Source organism: Lutra lutra, chromosome 9 (assembly GCF_902655055.1).
Source record: "Lutra lutra chromosome 9, mLutLut1.2, whole genome shotgun sequence".
NCBI lineage: Eukaryota > Metazoa > Chordata > Mammalia > Carnivora > Mustelidae > Lutra > Lutra lutra.
The window spans coordinates 72,666,754-72,687,076 of record NC_062286.1 but is presented as its reverse complement, the minus strand read 5'-3'; positions in this window follow the sequence as shown (position 1 = coordinate 72,687,076).

Below are 20,323 nucleotides of genomic sequence, written 5' to 3'. Positions count from 1 at the left end.
GTGTAAGAGAGAACTCAGAAAAAAAAAGGAGGGAGGTACAGGGGATGTAGAAGCAAGGAACACCCAAGATGAAATTTTCAGAGTTTGTGGTTGCCTCCAGTTTGACCCTCCTTCCCCTTGACCAGTTTTGGCCACTTGCCCCGGAACAGAGATGAATATACATGTTGGAGGGAAAATTCATCCTGGTTTCTATCTTTGCAAACATAACTACATTGACTATGAATTGTATGCAATTCTAGAGATGAAGATGGTTTTATTTTTGACAAGATCTTTTTTGTTCTCTGCATCTCTTTATTTTTTTTTAAGAGTGCTGTCCACTTTGCCAGTTTGTTCCCATAGAAACCACTGAAAATTTACAGCTTTTTTAAGTGGGTCTGAGAAGAGGCACAGGTTGAGGCTATGAAATGAGTTTATACTGCAAAGCACTTAAAGCAGCATCTGATACATGAAAAATGCTCGATAAATTTTTGCTATTATTACTCTAATTATATATGTTTTAACCCTGTGATGATAAGAATATCTCTTATTTATATTTATCTTTTATGTACTGCCACTCTTCTGTCACCCAGCCACCTGCCCTTGCATGACATGAAGGAGCTCAAGAAAGACATATTGTGAGGGGTAAACGAATGAATTTCCCTCCCCCCTCCTCAACTAGTTTTATAGCAAGGTTCTTCTCTTGGTATGTCCTTTGGGCTTAGCAGACATTTGGACATAAAGGACTCAGGGCATAGTGCTATTTGAATGACTTTTTAAAAAAGTATTGGCCTCTAAAGATTTCTAAAATGACAGGAATATTAGGAGAGAAGGTACATTGAATCATTTATACATTAGTGTGATTGCTAACAGGATCAAAGGTTGCCAGAATAAAACAAGCTCAAAGAGTTGAGTTTCATTCTTTGTTAGGGCATCCTTTCTCAACATTCCTGAACAATGGCTAGTCATTTAAGCTTTACTCAAAAGTAGATCATCAAGAAACTTCTCTTTGGGGAGAATGTGGACATTGGATGCCAGAGTGGGAGTAAGACAGAACCTAAAAGATGTAGGAAGTGTGGGGAATGGGCAGAGAAGATGGAAAGAGAAGACACTCAGGACAAAAGGTCCAGATCTTGGGGGTTTTGCCTGCAGTTCCTGCCCTACTTCCTCTTGGCCAGCCTTGCCCACCTTGCTTGAAGAAAGTGTCATGTATGAGCTGGAGAGAAAATTGGCTCTGATATCTGTCTTTTGAAATCACAGCATGTCACACCCAAGCGACATGGGTATATTTTTATAAAGAAAATTGGTTTTTATTTTTTGACAAGGTCCTTTATGTCCTTTGTGTTCTTGCTCTCTCTCTCTCTCTCTTTTTTTTTTTCCAAATGCATTGTCCATTTTACCAATTTGTTCCCGTGGACACCATTGGCAATTTATAGGTTATTTAAGTGGCTCTGATAAGAGGCAGTAGTAATATATAAAGCCCTGACGGGGGCTATAAATAGCAAGAGTGCTCTGAAATGCCCATTTCCACCTGTCTACTCACCACTTAGCAAATCAAGTTTACAATCATAATTTAAAGAACACTAGACTTTTTTTTTTTTTTTTTCCTGGATGTCAGTGATAGGAGGGAGGTGAAGGCTTGCCAATCCCTACCTTTTGGTATATTATAATGGAAGTTGTGACCAGTCTAAGGGGAAGTGGACATTTCCCAAAGAGCATTTGGGTCATTAACTAGCATCTGGCCCACCCCCAGTTCTTAGTATTTATTCTTCTCAGGACTGCTAGGACAATGATGGCTCTTAAAATGATTGCAAACAGTAGTGAAGAAAGAGCTAGGGATTTTGTCCTTTTCATTAATAATGAAGGGGGTAGATGAATCAGGGAAGAGGTGGTCGCTGACAGCTTCGACAGATGGATACCAAAAGTTAGAGGCAATCTCTGCATCGCAGGGCATCATTGCCATAGCATCCACAGCAGAGGAATCAGAGCGGGAGAGCTGGGTCCCGAAGAACTGGCTGGCTCAAAAGAAAGGGTTTCCTCCATTCAAATAAGTGTACCTCTTATTAAGTGTACCTCCTATTCCATTTCTATCCCCTACCTTCAATAACCATGATGCTTAGACAACAATCCCATATTGCTCAGGTTTTATTAGATGGGATAATGTAAAGAAGGCTGAGATTCTTAAGAAATAAAAGAGGAAAAGGAGTAACGGTAGAGTAAACTGTAGAAATGGAGATAGAGGGATACATAGAGAGGCATGGAGATAGAGGGATAGAACCCAAGTCTATGTTGAAGGAGAAAAATAAGTCAATAAATTCTAATGGTTCATATTTTAACAAAAACAAAATCATGGATTGGCCATCTAGCATTTTCCCAGCCTTCTGCTAGGTACAGTCGGGGGGAAAAATTGAAAGTCAAAATTTCTTCCTTGGAAATTTATAATAGATGAATTTGAATGTCAAAACAAAGTTTGTTTCTCTAATCCCATAGGTCTTTTCTATTGGGGAAGAAAGAGTTAAGGCCAGAATAGTGGTAGATGGAAAGTCATACTTTGGACAAGGCCAAATGGTCCTGGAAACTACAGCCTCTTTTGTTTATGTAGATGAGTTCTGAGCAAGTATCAATCTAGGATGTCAGAATGTTCTGTGGTCAAATGCTTTGGAAAATAAAGCTGAAGAAAATTGTTCATAATCTGGTATGATAATGGTGTCATAACGCTGGCATTAGCAGTCATACCAGTTTCCCAGTTTTAGGCCGAATACTTGCTCCAATGCTTAGTTGGAATCTTATTTATCAGTACCAAGAGGTGACAGAATGGAGGAGCTCGGAAGAGGTTAATGGCCATGCTGAACCACTTCAAGCTGGTCTCACCAAATAGATGTTCTGCTTAGCTCAGTGTAGAAGATGGGTGGAATCCAGAGAACTCTTGTCTGGTTCCTCACCATACACACACAGATGAGAATCTCTATGAAGTATGGAGACGGCATTCTTATGGTTTAGAGTGCTGAAATACATACAGTTTAATGGTATGTTTTAAAGGTTACTAAAATACTCACCCCATTTATCAACTCCAGTAGCTTGAAATTGCACTGTGATTGTAGGAGGTAAGGGGTTCTGAGTAAGTGACGTAACAGAATAATTGAAAAGACACTTGGGGCTTTGGTGTACATTAATGATGATAATAATTAGATAGAAACAAAGATCTAGTGAGATGAGGGGGTTCTGAATCTCACTAAGGAGCAAGAGAAACTTCTAAAAAAGGCTAAAGGTAGATCACCCTTTTAAGAAACCTGAAGAACAAGCTAAGCGGGCCAAGTGGGTAAAATATCCCGTGAATTATGGACTCCTGTACAAGATGCTGAGAAACTTGTCTATTGACAGTTTCACCAGCTAGACAGAAGACACGCAAACAGAGGAGTAGCCGGATAAATATTGCATAGAGTAATTATGCACCGGCTATAAATATGGTGAGTTGATGTTTTCTGCCCTCAGGGAAGTGCAGTTAAGATTGGGATAGCGATTTTGATGAGAAGGGAATCAGAACTCAGGGAATCTGAGTTCAGAATTTTAAATAGCCCTGGAGACTGGGCCATCATAATAAAGCATTATACTCCACCAAGGAGAATTATATTTTCCTGTGTTACTCCCCTGAGGTTTGCATGCGAAGAGGAAGTTAAGATTCTTTCCTGCCTCTTTGTTTCTAGCAGCAAAATTCCTTGGGCTATGATGTCCATTTGTGTTACAGTATTTAGCCATAGGCAGTCTGGTCTGGTTACTTTTTTCTTTGCTTAGATGCTCCATTGAAGTAATAATAAGATTAGCTTCAAAAACCCAAACATCTTGACCCCTGTCTTTGCTAAAACGTATTCTCTAAATGTTAGGGAAGTGTAAATTCTGAGGCTAAATCCTGTGGTGTAAGGAGGAAGAAAAAAAAAAAAAAACACCCTAAGTGCACCTCAGAAAGTTATATCTCTGCTGGTGATTTATGTTTTCTGCTTTGTAAACGGTGATAGAAATATGGTCCTAGATATAAGGATAAAGTGTAATATCCTAGTGTTAGAAATATATATCCCCAGTGTAAAATTTCCCCACTCTGAGTTGCTGAGATCTTGGTTAACTGTTTCTTTTCTTTTATTCTTGAAAAATCTGCTTCCTATTACTATGTGACATTCATAGGTCAACAGTGATGCTAAGAAATAGTTGCCCTCACTTGATTGTCCTAAAGGAAATGAATAAAGGAAGTGATTCCCATTGGTATGTGATTTTATCTATTGTGGGTTAGTCCCGAGTTTCTGGGGGAGGAGAACCAGGACGCCTGGGCTCATGCTCACATTGTACGTTCTTCTATTCCTCTATAGTATGAGGGTGCTTAGAATATACCTCTACTCAGAAATATTCCTTCCTTACCACTTTCTCTTTTGAGTCTAGATTTCTTACCATGGCATCCAAAGTCCTTAATGATATGGCCCCAATCATGCTAAACCTTATTGTACCTTTCTATCCACTGATCACTCATCCCTACAATCACCTCCAGCCTACTACACCTTCATTTCTTCTTGCTTTTGAATATTCTGCCTTTTTTGCTTAGAATGCCATTATGTTGCTCTCTTTATAATATGTCATTTTCAGGTCTTCCAGACTTATTCATTTTTAAAGATCCAGCTTAAAAGTTACCTCTGTGAAGTCTTCCTAAGTGACTCTGCTGATACCGATGTGAAATAATCCATTTACTTATTTCTTTTCTAATAAACTGGCTCACTCAAGGTTAAGGATGGTTTCTCAGCCCCTTTATTCCTCACAGCCCAGCAGAATTCTTAACACATACTAAGCACCTACTAGGGAAAAAAAAGTGGAAATAATGGATAGACACTAGTAGAATACAAATATTTATTTAAAAAAAAGGAACAACTACATTAAAAATTATATATGTATTTTTGGACATGTAATTCATATTTAATATATGCAGTTACATTATCCATATTTATTTTGTCACTGGAAAATAAAAATTTAAATTCAGAAGAAAATCCCCAAGTCTACTCTTTATTGTTAGTCCATAGAAGAACCTCACATTTACATGAGATGGATGCTTGTTTTGGTTATCAATTCCTGCATTATAAGCTATCCTAAAACCTAGAGGCTTAGAATGAAAATCAATTATGTCATTCAAAATTTTGTGGGTTCAGAACTCAGGAAGGATTCTACTGGATGGTTGGTTCCTACAGTTGCTTTCTACATGGGCACTTTAGTACTCTTTGGCCTCTTTCTCTCTCTATGCTGTCATCCTACTGGGCTTCTTCACCTTGTACTTCTCGCTTGATGTTCTCTGAAGAGTTGAACTAACTGCCTGATGACTGCCCCCATGAGACAGAAAGGGGATGCTCCCAGGCCAGTCAAATACTATCCCTAGAATTGTCACTGGTCACCTCCTTGATAATTCAGTGGACAAAACAGACACGGAGTCCAGACAGATTCAGTGGGATGGAGAAATGGACACCATCTCATAATGAGATGCAACAAGATTGCACAGAAGCAAAGCTTGGAGGTGAAGCATGTTTTTGCAGCCATCTTTTGGAAATATAACCTATGACATAATATATATCAGATAAATCCGTGTCCACGGGATCTGGTCATAAAAATCAAATAAACCTCTAGAAATGCTCAATGACTCTTACTGCGATAAGGTTTAATTCATTGTAAGCAGCTTTTTATAGTCTCTCTGCCATGGAGGTGGAATCTCTAAGGAAGAAAAGGGAAACCCAACCTGTTATCCTCATCTAGATCTTTTGATCACATTTATCTTATCTAATGGACTATATAATCCACAAGTGAGAGGAAGTTCCACTTCATATTGTATTTATTCTTGTAGAACACATTTCTCCAAAAGGTGGCTTTCAGTAAATTCATGAGTAATAGATCCTCACTGGGTTAAAGAAAACTAGAAGTGTTAGAGATTATGTCCCTAGCCTTTGAGGATGACAGCACAAATGGCAAGGTTTTCTTAAGCAGAAGGTTGTGACCTATTAGTGGATCATGAAATCAGTTTAGTGGTCTGGGGCCAGGGGTTAAAAATGAAAGGAAATTGAATAGAATGCAAAGTATCAGCTATACATAACATACATAAATATGAATAGGTGTGTTTTTTGCATCTGTATGTGAGTACTGTATTACAGTTCAAACTCTAGTCCTGTGAGCCACAGTCAAAAATGTTTTTAAAGCCGCTAAATAGAGTATCTATGTCCTCTTGTGAACCCTCTCTTGGTTCCACTTTGAATGGCAAAACACAGGGCTAGAGGGACCACTTGTTTGATCTAGCATGGCATTTCTGATATTCTTATGAAAAATATTTTGTTTGGGACCCAGAATGACAAATAGCTCAGAGTCCAATAGAAACATCATTTTCTAAGAGAAGAAATTGCTTTACAGACAGTGTACTGCAAAATAAAATATCTCACCTCTACAGCTTATGCCCTCTGTCGCCGATAAAGAGTTTTTATATAAGACTTTTTTTTCCCTTTGCCTCTTTTCAAACTTACATTTGGTTGAATAGATTTCCCAAGAGCTTAATTCTTCATCCATCCAATGTTTCTGACCCTTGACAGGCTACAAGATGTGGGACAGGTTGGATCCTGAAGTACCGAGAAATGGCTAGGTGTGCGGTGGTTGGACTGGTAAGTTCTTTCTGTACCATCCTCACCACGAGTGGAGGGGGGTCGACATAGAGGCATTTTTTCAGACTCATATTTTCCACATGCTGCTAAGTCATCTTCCCTCTGACAAAATACCTCACCATTCCTCTCTTGTCCACACCCATCAAAACATGATAGTTTTATTCTGGTGTCTACTGCTTACTCTCCAAATCAAGCTCCTTTAAGATTATAATTTGTTATGAATAGTAAATATAGTTTACAAAGTGCTTTTCAAATACACATTCATTCAATATTCGGAACAAACTTAAGTGCTGGTTATCATAAGTATTTTCATTTTAAAGTTGGAGAAGTTAAGGCTCAGGGAGGTTAAATTGTTTGTTAAAGGTCATATGTGTACATTAAAGTAGCAGGCTCAAAACTTGTATGTTGACTCCAAATCCTGTATCATGCTGCCCTTGGCCAGAGAAAAATGGGCCTGACCTAGCTCTTTGGACTTGCGTAATTCTCTTGATTTTATTTTCAGTTTCTTTCCTAAGGATGCCTGGAGGGCATCTATCCATTTACTGGTCCAGCTCTCAAACTCAGGAGATAGTTCAAATTCTGCCCTACTTCTAAAAGTCAATGTCACTGTGAAAAAATAAAAGTGATGTAAGGGAAAGGATCCAGTTATGACCAATGAGAGATACTTAACATAGGCACCTTGTCTGTCTTGGGCTTGTCAGATTTCTGTTTCTCTTCTTGGCCCTTGATTTGGGTATGTGGCTATTGAACCTCCAAAGTATTGGTATGTGATTAAAATAAGGAGACATCATATGACCCCACTACATTGTTCTTAGCGAGGTACGCTCTTTAGTGGTATGCAATATGTGAAGAAGAGGTAGTGATTTTGGTTGGACATTTTTGTGTTGATTTTCCAAACACCTTAGGAACTTGTCAGTTTAGTAAAACCACTGTTAAGTTATCCAGCGAGGGTTCTTCTACTGATTCTGTGCTATGGGGTAAAGTACATCTTATAAGCTAAAAAAATTAGGCTAATTATAACATAATCAGCTAGATTATTTTACACTGTTACAGTGCTAACCTCTCTTTTGTAAGGCAGTACTGGTGGAACTCTCATCTCTGTGACCCAGAGAAATGTCTCTGTTCTCACCTTTTATATAATTCTTTTAGATTTATCTTCTGTATCTTATGTTAGTGGGTAAAGGTAGGAATATACTGATATTAGGGCTAATACCCTAATTACAGATATAATTCACATGTCATGAGCCTGAAAAATGTAAGCCTATAAAATAATGACATAATTATATTGATACCCAAATTACTGTCTACAATAGTTCAGGAAGTTCAGGAAGTCCACTCTTTTGCCCCATTGTTTTTCCCCAAAGTCAGCTTATAGTTGCTCCACAAATCAGCTTGACATTCTCTTCCTGTCCCAGCCAGGCTCTAGCTCCTGACTATGGCTCCAACCTGTCCCAGCTTGCCTTTTTAAGTCTGACTTCCTTTAGGTTCACCTGTTCCTTCTGCACCCCCATCTCTAGGGAAGTAGATCTTGCCAGTTACCTCTGTTCTGGCCCACAGAAGGAACATGGCTTTCTCCTGAGTTACTTCTTAGAACTCATTGCCAGGTCCTCTAACTGCTACAAAAAAGAGGTCATTCCTAAAGACCATCTATCCAAATCAGATTTCAGAGTTCCTTGGTGGGCAGGTTCCCTGTCTGGGTCCCCAATGTTCACCACGTGACACGAACAAGCCTATATAATCCTCGTTTTCCACCTGTTACTGAAAATCTCCAGAATTCTCTCCATTCAAGAATCCAGACTTAGCAGAAATTCTCTGATCCAGAAAAAGAGCTGTTGCTGCCCCCTAAGAAACATGGTTAACACTTGCTTTACCTCCGTGCAATCTAATGGGCTTTGCAAAGCATTCTCTCCTAGAACAAAGAGACTCCTTGCCCCAGAGCCAAACCCTGGAAACACAAATGACTTACATCTTTTGAAATAGAGGTTTTTACTCTTCTGGAAATAATGGTTAAGGTCCGCTCTTTGCTCCGTTATGCAGAGAATTCTACATCTTGCCATTTGGAGATAGCCAAAAGTGTAAAATCTTCCAAATATTTGTGTATCAACTGTAGGCAGTTATTTATATTTTTGAAACTCTTATAAGTTAAGTTTTTAGAGGTTGTAAGTACCGATTCCTGTCAAATTTGGGAAATGGAGAAAGAGAATGTGTGTCCATAAACCCATTACTATTGATCTCCAACTGTATTATTGAGAACTTCTCATAAGTTTCCATTTGATTTTTTTTCTTACTTACCCTATGCACACAGCCTCCCTATCCTCAAAAAGGTATAAAACATGTTGGCCTCTTACAGCCAAAGTCGTACTATTCCTACTGTACTCTCTCCAATTCTGGAGCCTAAAGATGAAATGGGGAAGTTGTTTTTCCCATGTCCCTGCCTGGCCCAAATTCTTCGCTAAGTCTGGAAGTCCATAAGCATTCCAGTGATTTTGCTCAGCTATATATGTTGATCAGATTATCCAAATAACAATGGAATTGCCAGTTCATCTCTGTCAACTTGTTCCCTGCTCGGGGCATACCCGATGGAAGGGGTTCGCATTGTCTTCCCTAACATTCATTGTGAAGAACACCTGTTTTGTAACTTCTGAGATAAGAGATTTTATGAAAAGGTAGGCTTCAGATAAGTGGAAATAAGGTAAAAGAATGCATTGAAGGTATAAAGTGGAGTATTTGCAAAGCTTCTTCCCATTGGGGAACATCTGTTGGTGACTTCTGTAGAGCAGAGATCATGCCTTTTACTACTGAAGGTCCAGCAAAGGGCCTGGATCCTCGGAGCATGTGGCCCATGCTGAATGAATGCTGTGTGCAAGGTTGAATTTCCAAACAAAGCCATGAGGATGTTCACACTTAGCCCCTCTTCTTGAGGCTGTATATTTTGATAAGGAAGATTTATGGAACAATGTGTCTTATTTGTTTTGCTTTGCTTTGCTTTTTAAGTGTCTGGCAGTCATTGTAGACAGATTTTATGAGCCACTCTCTGAAAAGAGAATTGTTTTAGGGAGAGATGGGTGATGAAGACAGGGATGCTGATTACTCATAACTTATTGATTATAGCCCCCAAACAAGAAGCCACCTTATGGCCAGGGCTTTTAAGTTCTCCTTTCAAATAAAGTAAATCTTGGCAGTCTAAATGGTCCTAAGCTTTTTCAGTGAGTATCATCCTTACTTTTCCTCTTCCTTATGAACTTAGAATTAATATGTCTTTTATTATAATCTGGGGACCATACATCAGGACAAGGTGATTTCTTCAACTCTAGCTCAATACCACAGCCAATGAGTCTATGAGGGGAAATGGCCTAAAACCCATATCTGTCCAAGTTTCCACTCTTTGGAGTGAGAAAAATAACAACAACAAAAACTTAAACAATCTTTTAAAATGTTTTTATTTCATAAAAGATTATGGTAGCTGCATACGAAATAAAACAATTATATTCTCCACCCCTGAGAGTTTTGTTTCTTGTGGTGAATTTGGTTCAGTTTAGATAGAAGAAATGTCCTTTATCCTTCCTTCTGGTAAATAGTAATATGTAATCTTATTCGTTCAGCTGTCAATAATTTTACCTTTCTTCCCCAATAGCAGAGATGCACATAGGCCCTGAAGTTTGACATCATGTTGCTAATTTTCTAGGTTTATTGGGTTATTTTTTTATAATACTTTTCAGGGGCAAAAGTAGGGGAAAAAATCCAATTTCTTATGCAGCTTTAATCTAAGTGAGTACTACTGGGAATTAATAGAAATAAAGCCATAAATTCAAAATGCAGAAAGATGCTAGATGGGGGTTGGGGGTGATGGGAGATTTGTTCATGTCACTTAGACTTAGCCCCATCCATGTTTCCCAGTGAAAAGAGATTACAATATAACAAGTATTTACTGACGTCCACCAATGTCAGGGAATTTTAAGACTAATTCCATTCAGTTTCTTGGGTCTACAACAATTAGTAGTATTCATATTGGTGAATTATGAAGCTTCAGCGCTTGGCATGCCCAGGGAGTATACCTACCTTTGATATGACTATGATAACCTGGTTTTCCCAGCCCGCAGTCTCGGGCAGCTATCCTTAGTGATGGTGGTTATGGCCATGACTGTGGACTTCTCAAAGAGAAGTCAGACTACCCAGAGGCTCACATCATATGTTGTTTGCCTCTGTATCTACAGTATTTAGAACTGTGCCTGGGACAAAGGAGGCCCATACATGTGTTTGCTGAACTGACTGGATCTTTTAATGTCTGGTATGGGCTGCTGTGACTTTTCCTCTGTGAATTTATTCAATAGACACAGACCAAATGAATCACCAGAGAAAAGAATAGTACCATTTAACTTCCCTTCCTCTCGAACGTGGCCAGAAGTAGAAAGAAGAGGGGATTTTCTCTTTGTTTTTTTCTACCAGCACTTATTTGAGTCCTGATGAATTTCAGATCTTTAAAAACTCCATTGCCTTTCTAAAGTGCTTTTAATTTTTTAATTGTTAAATTTATTTCAGTAGTCTTTTCTAGCCGTGATTCTTAATTCATTCACTGAAATCCTGTCCCAGGCCATCTTTAAAAAGCCCAAGTTGACGACACTAATGAAGTTGAATTTATAATGTTCATGTCCGGAACATTCAGATATAAGTGAGAGTGGGAAAATATGCCAGCCTGAGGTATTTTCCACGGTGCATCATGCTCTCTCACCCCTGGGCCTCTGTACAAGCTCTGCTTAGAACTCTAGGTATGCTGGTTACTGCATACAAGTTCTACAACATTCAGCCCGAGGATCATGGCACCTGGGATGGTTTTACTGCAGTCCTCTCTGGGATAGGGTCCTTTCCTTGGACTCCCACAGATCCTTGTATGTTCACCAATTTTAGTACTTGTTTCACTGTCTTAGGCTGCTGACTTCCCTTCCCTCCCCACCCCCCACCAGACACTAAATGATGAACTTCTTAAAGACAGGACACTCCTGATTTTTATTCATCTGTGTTATCTCTTTGCCTAGCAGAATATCTGGCACATGTTAGGGATGCAGTATGTTCTTTTGAATAAGTGAGTGAGGCGATTTCAAAGAAATTATTCAATACGATGAAGCAAAGAAAAACATGGTAGAAGGAGATGAGGGCTGGAAAGACAGTTTCAGGTATTTCTTGGATTGATCTGATTTGTAAATTCAACCAAATACTGAGTCAGTGGTGTTAGGCCTGGGTGTTCCAGTGACTGGGAGGATGAGCATGATGCCCTCCTCCTTTTTCACACGCTATTCCCCTGCAAGAATAGGATGACTCTTACCACCTCCTTGAGCATAGAGGCAAACATCGGAGCATCCTCCCACAGATTTGTCTGTGCACATGACACTAAGACCAGACCCACAATAAAGGGGGAAGGCAGCATTCGTGGGCCTTCATTTCCCTCTTCCAGCTTGGGTGTCTGGCTGTACTAGATCTGTCCAGATGGGATGATTGTCATTCATGGGACAAGAAGGTACAGTGAACCTCACAGACCCCAAATATTTTATAATCTTGAGAGAAAAGAATACTGTTTGTGCAAGCTATATTAATACTTCTTGTTCAAATCTGTGATGGGTGTCACTTTTCTATTTGTGGGAAGTTGTCTGAGGATCAACAGTGGCAAAGGATATGTGATCCAGTTCCTTCTCTCCTAGGATCTAGAAGTTACAATATGGTAAAAGACAAAGAATAGTATAACATAGTATAACATATCTGTCATACATATTTATTAAAAATGTAGGGCCACCTGGGTGGCTCAGTGGGTTAAGCCTCTGCCTTCGGCTCAGGTCATGATCCCATGGTCCTGGGATCGAGCCCCACATCGGGCTCTCTGCTCGGCGGGGAGCCTGCTTCCTCCTCTCTCTCTGCCTTCCTCTCTGCCTACTTGTGACCTCTGTCTGTCAAATGAATAAACAAAATCTTTAAAAAAAAATGTAGATAAAATCAAATGTCATAAATGTCTATTCAGTAAGTTGCTGGGAGTCGTCCAGAGGAGAAAGGTCAGTAATGACTGATGTTATTAGAAATTGAGAAGTGAAATTGTTATATTCTTCAGGTCCTAAGGCCACTCTCAGCTCTCCAGGCCCTTTTTCATTCCTATATTAGGCTCTCTCATCCATGCTTCCAGTCTTGCCTTCAAATTCATTACACGATCTCAAACATGGCTCATAGCTATCTTACCCAAGTGTTTGCTGTTTTGGGGATGATTTCAAGTTCTGTGTGGAAAACTGTTCTCAAGCCTTGAATTCTTGGTTTCTTAATCTAGTCAATCACAGTGACATCCTTTCTCAGATCTATCTAGATCCCGATGTTACTAGATTTGTTTCTACTCTAAAATCCTAAATCCAAGCTCTGAGATAGAGAAAAGGAGAGAATAGAGCTCTGGAATGCCCCATCATTCAGATATCAAATAGAGGAGAAAAGTTAGCAAAGGGCAGTGAGAAAGGAAGAAAACCAGAAAGGCATGGTCATAGGAAAATAAAACATAATTTTTGGAGATAAGGTAAGGTGAACTGTGTCAAATGCTATTGAGAGGTCGATGAAAATAATGAGAGACAAATGGTTGTTGGATTTGATGATATTAATATTATCAGTAACATTGGTTAGTGCATGTTAGAGCCTGGGAATGGTATCTTGAACAACATAAGGCTCTCAGTAAATATTCCCAGGAAGGTACTATTGACTAGAAGCAGAGGGGACAGCAGAAAACGAACCAGCTTGTGCACCACTGGGAGTGTGATTTTTGACAAATCAGGTTGGGAGCAGATTCTGAGTGATTATGAATTCTTCAAACCATAAAAATACTAGGGGTGGGTGGGTAGGAAATTAAGGAGCCCAAGGAGAGTAAGAGAACCACAGCCAGTGTCATCTGGGTAGAGGAGCCAAATGGATGGCTAGAACCAAGTAGGAGCCAAGCAGGGGCTAGCACCGAACTTAAGTATTTCCTCAACATATGCAGGGCATTGCTCATTAAATAACGAGGAGCTGAAAGCCGGGTCAGAGGAGCTATTTCAGGAGAGAAACGAATAACATGTTGAAGGAAGATTTGGGGCAGCTGAGAAACTCCATGGGTCAAAACTAGTTGCATGAAGGTTCTTGTCACGAGGCAGACCACATAGATGGAATGCATACAGCCTCTTTAGCTGACCACAGCCCTACCTGTGTTCACACTTACAGTGTAACGTAGAGAGAGGAGATGGATTAGTCGAAGTTTTCTCTCTTATAAACCAGAGTTCACGCTCAAGTACAGTGTTGCTTTGGACCAACTAATGCATTCTTGGAGCCTCCATACTCCTCCAAGTATTCATTGTAAAATGAGGGGTAATTTACCCAGTGAGTCATAGGGAAACATTACTTTCCCAAACTCTCCGCTGACCTGAGGGATGATGACTCTCAATCTGACCAAACCCAGGACAAAGTTTGTTTCCGATGAGGTATATATATATATATATATATATATATACATACATACATATAGCAGTGGAGCTATGTGCCCAGCAGAAGGAAACTTGAAATAGCAATATCCAGAAAAGATGTACTGCTGAGACTCCATCTTTAGCCTCATGCATTATGCCTTTGTTTTAAAAGATACAGAAATCTAAGCAAGGAACTGGAACAATTTGCTCTGGGCTGGTGACAAATCCTGTGGGCTGGTACATGGCAAGAGGAGTTATCTCATTGTCAGAGCTCTCCTCTCTATTTTCTGATGTGTCAAGAAAATCCGGTAACTTTTTTAACCTATGTGATCATTTATTGGAACACAAATTGAGTACTTACTCTGTAGCTGAATATAGAGGAAGGACTTTGAATGACATGGTCTCTGCCTTTGAGGAACTCACAGTCTAATGGAGGATGTAGATACCTATCAATTAAAATACCAGTGCCTATGGTGGATATCTCCAACCGCCATTCCACCTGCCTTGTACTGGGCAGTGTGGAGGATGACCCCAGCTTTGGGAGTGGGATTTGTCACCCTGTCCACTTTATGTCTTTATTGGACTTCTAAAAAATCGAATAATTTAATCTTTAGAGTGTGCCATTTATAATTCTGAAAGCACTTAGAGACTTACATAGATAGCAAACATTTTAAAGCACCTCCTTTACACAATGGGTTATCCATAAGGCAGGTTATTAGAACCATTTTATTAATGACTAAAGTGAGGCTCTGAGAGGTCAAGTCCAGTGTCTGATTCAGGGTGTTCGGCATTCACCTGGGAGATTTGTTAAGCACAGACTCTTAAGTGTTCTTAAGGAAGTTTAGCTTAACATTAAGAGCAAAAAGTTGTATGGAATGAGTTTAGCAAGCACAGATATCCTACTGCCTTTTCAAATAAGGTGACTGTATATCCCAGGATGCCTTTTTTTGTGTCTCTTCATCTGACACATGGTAACTAGTTCTCCCTTTTCCTCCAGTGAGGGTCCCAGGCTCAATAAGTGTCCGTGGAATAGTGTTTGCTCTCCTAATTTCCCATTTTTGGTACAGCTACAGGATGTCTTTTCTGTAGAGGTAACTTTTTGTCAGGTAAGTTTTGCATTCCCCCTGACTCCCATATTCATTGCATTTGTCACTCAGGGAAAATTGTCACTGACCATTGGAAGACAGAAAAGCCCAATGGAACAATATCCACAGCATAGGATAAATCATTTGGCCAGACGAAAATGTTCACTGTTAAATTCAGAATGTGTGTATCTCAGTTCTAGGATGAAATTAAAATTCCTTTCTTTCCACCCTCAGCCACTATCCTCAGGTCACTCTTTCTGAAGTCCCTGTCTGACCCCTACGAATATGATGCTACTGCAAAGGGCCTCTAAACCTGGGCCAGAGAAATAGGCTTTCCAAGGGCATTATAAACCTGTTTGAATCATCAGAAGCCACTGCCTAGGCCTCCACAGAGGGTGTCAAGAGATTTTGAGCTGTTTTTATCAATTCTTTATCTGGTTATTAATATTCCTGCCGAGACCCAGCAATGCCCTCTTGCTTTCTCCTTGGGTGGCGCTCTTTTATCTCCTCCTTCTTTCCTCTTTTTTTTTTTTTTTTCCTTCTGCTGTATACCTTGATCTATTTATTTCCTCCATTCCCATTCAGTGTGTGTTTTCCTTTGGGCAATTGTCCTGAATTATTTAATAGTCATTCTATTTTTTTTTCTCCTGTCTACTCCCTCCCCTTGCTTTCTTCTGTTTATTGGTTTGTCTAGGTTCCCTTCTGCTCTAGTATACAACTTGTCTGGCAATCCTTATCTTTCTAACCATAAATCATGGCGTGGAAGATTGTGTGAGGACCCTAGGCAAGAGAGATGCAGCTCCAGGTAGGTGGACAGGGGAGGAGCATCTATCAGTGACTGGCTTTCAGGAGGTAACAGATTTGATCATTTTCAGGGAACAGAGCAGGCAGCTTGTAATAGGTAATAAAGACACACCTTGTCATCATGTTTGCTAGACTGTACTGAACTTGGGTTCTCTCTGTCTCAGTCTTCATGCTTTTCTACTGAGCTTTTCTCCTGGCAGCTCTGGGTAAAGGTAAAAGGAAAATAATCTTGATATTAAAAACTTTTGTGCTAGTTTTTCAGTGTTTTTATGGTTGTTTGCAGCTGGAAACATAGTTTTCAAAAGGAGGAAACCCCTTTTACATCTAGGTCCACACAGATATGCATATCTACATACACAATTGGGAAATTGTTAGTTTACTAAGTTAGTCCTTTGGTGGCCTTTTTATAACACCCCCCCCCCCCCGCCCCGGTCAGAAGTCTCTCCTTGGAAGGTACCTATTTTTCTCCTATGTCCTCTCTCTCCAGTCTGGAAAAAGAGGATCATAAGATAAATTGCTAGTTCTACATCAGAGACTCCTACCAGAAAGATCGCAAAATAGAGAGGGATAGGCAGGAGGTCTGATCCTAAGGAAAGAACTTCCATAAACAGTCTTCTGGCATCCCAGTGTGGGAGACACTTTTGGGATAATGACAGGCCATATTGATACTTCCCAAATCTTTGCTGCTATTTTTCCTACTTGTGCAGTAAACTGAGGAGCTGTTAGCCATATGCCTGGCGATGGCCTCTGCCGGTTGCTATTTAGACTGTTTTTTTGGAATAACTTTGTCATAGGGATGCTATCCAGTTAGATACTTGTTAGATCCTCCTTATTCAAGTATAAAACTAGTGATTCCAATTCATTTACTCATTCATTCAACCAATTTTTTTTTAAGTTCCTATATGCAAAGCAATGGTACGTTTCACTGAGTGATAAAGAGATAAAATCTGGTTTTGTGACCTTATTTCGATGGCCATCCAAGTTTCTGTCCTTCATTTAGTAGGAGTGTTGATATATTTTAGTATTCCCTAATTGTGATCCCTTTGGAACACTGGAGCCATGTGTTATTAATGGGTATTTGGGGAAAAGAGGATTCCAGGGTAAAATAAATGAGGTAATGTTGGGAAAAATAAAGTTACAGCATGTTTTTGTAGTGCAAGGACTTCTCAAAGCCTTTGATATGAATAGACATTGAAGATGGTAGAACCAATTGAGTAGAGTTTTTACAGAATCTTACTTGGGAAAGACTTCTAATTCAATGTGGAAAGTGGCTAAGTATTATGGGACACAGTTAAAGCGACTTGAGTGAGAAGAGTAAAGGATTATTTTAAGCTGGGAAGATCAAGGAATCCAGAGAGGAGACTACATTTATATTGAACCCTATAGGGTAGATAGATTTGGAATTGGGATTTGTGAGGAAAAGTTATTTGAACAAGGTTAATTGAAAAAAAGGCAAACAAGTTGAAGACGTAACATATGTACGTGAGAGTATTAGGTGAGCTGTACAGAAAAATAGTTTGTTGAACTATTAGTATGGTAGTTCAGTTGTGGTGGATTAGGGCTGGAAAGGTAGATTGAAATTCTGGAAGATTTACTCAAATGGAGTAATTTAATTTATATGTTTATTTATTTATTTCCAGTGGAAATGATAAGCACTTCTTTCTAGTCTAAAAAAACTTTCCCAGAACAACTACCAGTACTACCGGCAAGTATCTCACAATCACACTGATGCTGTTTTCCCATCTGAGTAAATGAGAGCGAACCAGATGATTTCTTGGGCTCTTGTGGTCATTAAATGGATGTCCATGTAATATGTTTAGTATAGCACCAGATATATGGTAATTACCTAATATTAGTTATTTAGTTACTAGTTTCTTTGAAGACAAAAAAGTGTAAGCAAAGGCTACAGGTGTTCTCAAAAATGTAGAAGGACTGGTCAGTTCTTCCTGTTTGACCAGCATCTGTTAATCTTTCATTTTTAGATTTCCTGCAACCCAGATTTCCATCTGTACTTTCACATTTTAAATACGGAAATTTGGTCATTTCAGGCCTCATTTTCTTTGTCTTTGGGTATTTTCAATTTGGGTATTATCTGCCCTATCCTCAATGGTAAGGGGTCTAAGAATCTGTGCTCCTGGAGTGCACACAGTTATTATGAATTTTACTGATAAAAGGATATGTTGCACACAGTTTAGAAGTTATAGTAACATAACCAGATTCTTTATTATAAATTCCATAAAGCCAGTTGATTCTCACAGAATATTTTGTTGATTTTTTTTTTTTAAATATTTTATCTGGAGACAACCTATGGTTGCAATTGATGAACAAATGTAATTTTAGCATGAATACTGGTTGAAATTTACCTTACATTAGAGAGAAAGTTGATAGTAACACAAGGAAGATATATGTCGGAAATTTCTTCATTCATCAGGACACAAGGATATTTATAGTCCATTAATGGTTTTTGATACCAGAAAATATTTGCTCAATTTTTTGTATATATATAATGTGACAACTACAGAATAATGCACCTAAACTTAATGAGCATTATTACTGTTTTCTCATCATTTAAAAAAGTTTAGGGGCACTGGGGTGGCTCAGTGGTTAGGTGTCCATGTCTTGATTTTGGCTCAGGTCATGATCTCAATGTTGTGAGATTGAGCCCTGCGATGGCTCTGCATTCAGGCATGTTCTGCTTAAGATTCCCTCTCTCCATCTGCCCTCTTCCCTACCCCTCAAATAATTAGCATTTTCCTTTAAAAAAAATGTAGAAAAACCAAAAAGGTAAACCCTATCCTTCATGCAGAATTTTGGTAGTATATTTACAAAAGGTATAGTGTCTTCTTTGGCAAACTTCAGACCATAATTTTTGAATCAGGCACCCAGCATGGATGGCTAACTGTGTACCCATGTATCCAACACTGTGCTGGACCATCTGGAATATTGAGAAGAAAATTAAGTAATCATCAACCATTTGAGAATTGCTCTTTCCATACTCTGTCCTTTCCTTGGGCAAATGGTTTTACTATGTTGTAGCCCAAACATGCTAGATTTTGCTTTCTCTCAGTATAGGGAAAGTACAAGAAGTACTTCTTGCACATGAAAAGGAAGAATGTTCGCTTTTTCCCAAGCATAGACCTGCCTCCACTAGTGCTCTTTTTAATTTGGTTCTAGAATACCCCTCAGTCCTGCATGCTTTAATCTCATCACAGCATGTTCCAGTAACATTTCTCAGCTCATGTTTTTTGATACTTGGCATCACCATCTCTAAAATGAATGCTACATTTCATACCAAGTCACATGATTAAGTGCTAGGTAAAACATCACAACTATGGTCATCATTTTGGGGGTACTTTGACAGGTGTTAAGTTTCTAAAATAAATTTCATGCATACAGATTTAATTAATTCACTGGCATTTCAATTTTGCTTAATGATTAACTTCTATTTCTAATTTGTCATAAAAATATATCCTCTTTAGAAAATGTCCATGATAACCACCATGATCCATTCTTAGGAACTTCCCTAACATCCTTTTTACAAACAAGAAACATCTAAGTTTCAGGGCATCCTTTCTCAAATTTGATACTTTTTATAAAGGTGTGAGTATCACTCTTTCTGTAACTTGTGAGTAAATGAAGCCAAAATGTAGGAATTTTTCAAACCCATGCTAAAGACATGGGAAATAAAATTGCTGTATACCAGCCACATCTTGCTGAGGTTAGAGTTAATTCTAATCACTAAAAATGGAGCTGTGAATAGCAATTGCCAATTGCACAGGTGTAGCTGTCCGCAGCACATTTAAATTACGTAAAGATTAGTCCCCAGGTTCAAATATCTCAGTTTCCTCCCAGAGCTCTCTTTGAAATGATGCAGGTGGGTATTGAGATCAATATTCCTGAGTTGGCTGTCCTGCTGGGACATGTTGAAAGGCATATTTCCCTACCTGGAGTACTGCTGTTACTTCCTCTGGAATTCACTGAGGGGATCTATGTCTTCACTCCTTTGAACACACTTGTCGTTTTCAACCTAACCCCCCTTTTTTTTTTTTTTCCTTTCACTCCATTATGACAAAAGCTTTTGCTTTAGTGTCATTCCAGACCAAGACACACAGTCGCTATTTATGTCAGTAACAGCTTGCTGGTGCCCCTCATATCTTTGGGGCTTTTTTTTCCCCCTTCCCCCACCTCATGCAAAGGCAAATGTTATTCTTCATCTTAAAAGTTAATGTGGATGGAAAAAATCCCATAATCTCAAAGGCAGTGCAGTGATTTTCATGAGCATTGATACTTGCATTGTTTAGAGAGGACAGCAGGGACAGGTTTGCTCACTAACACA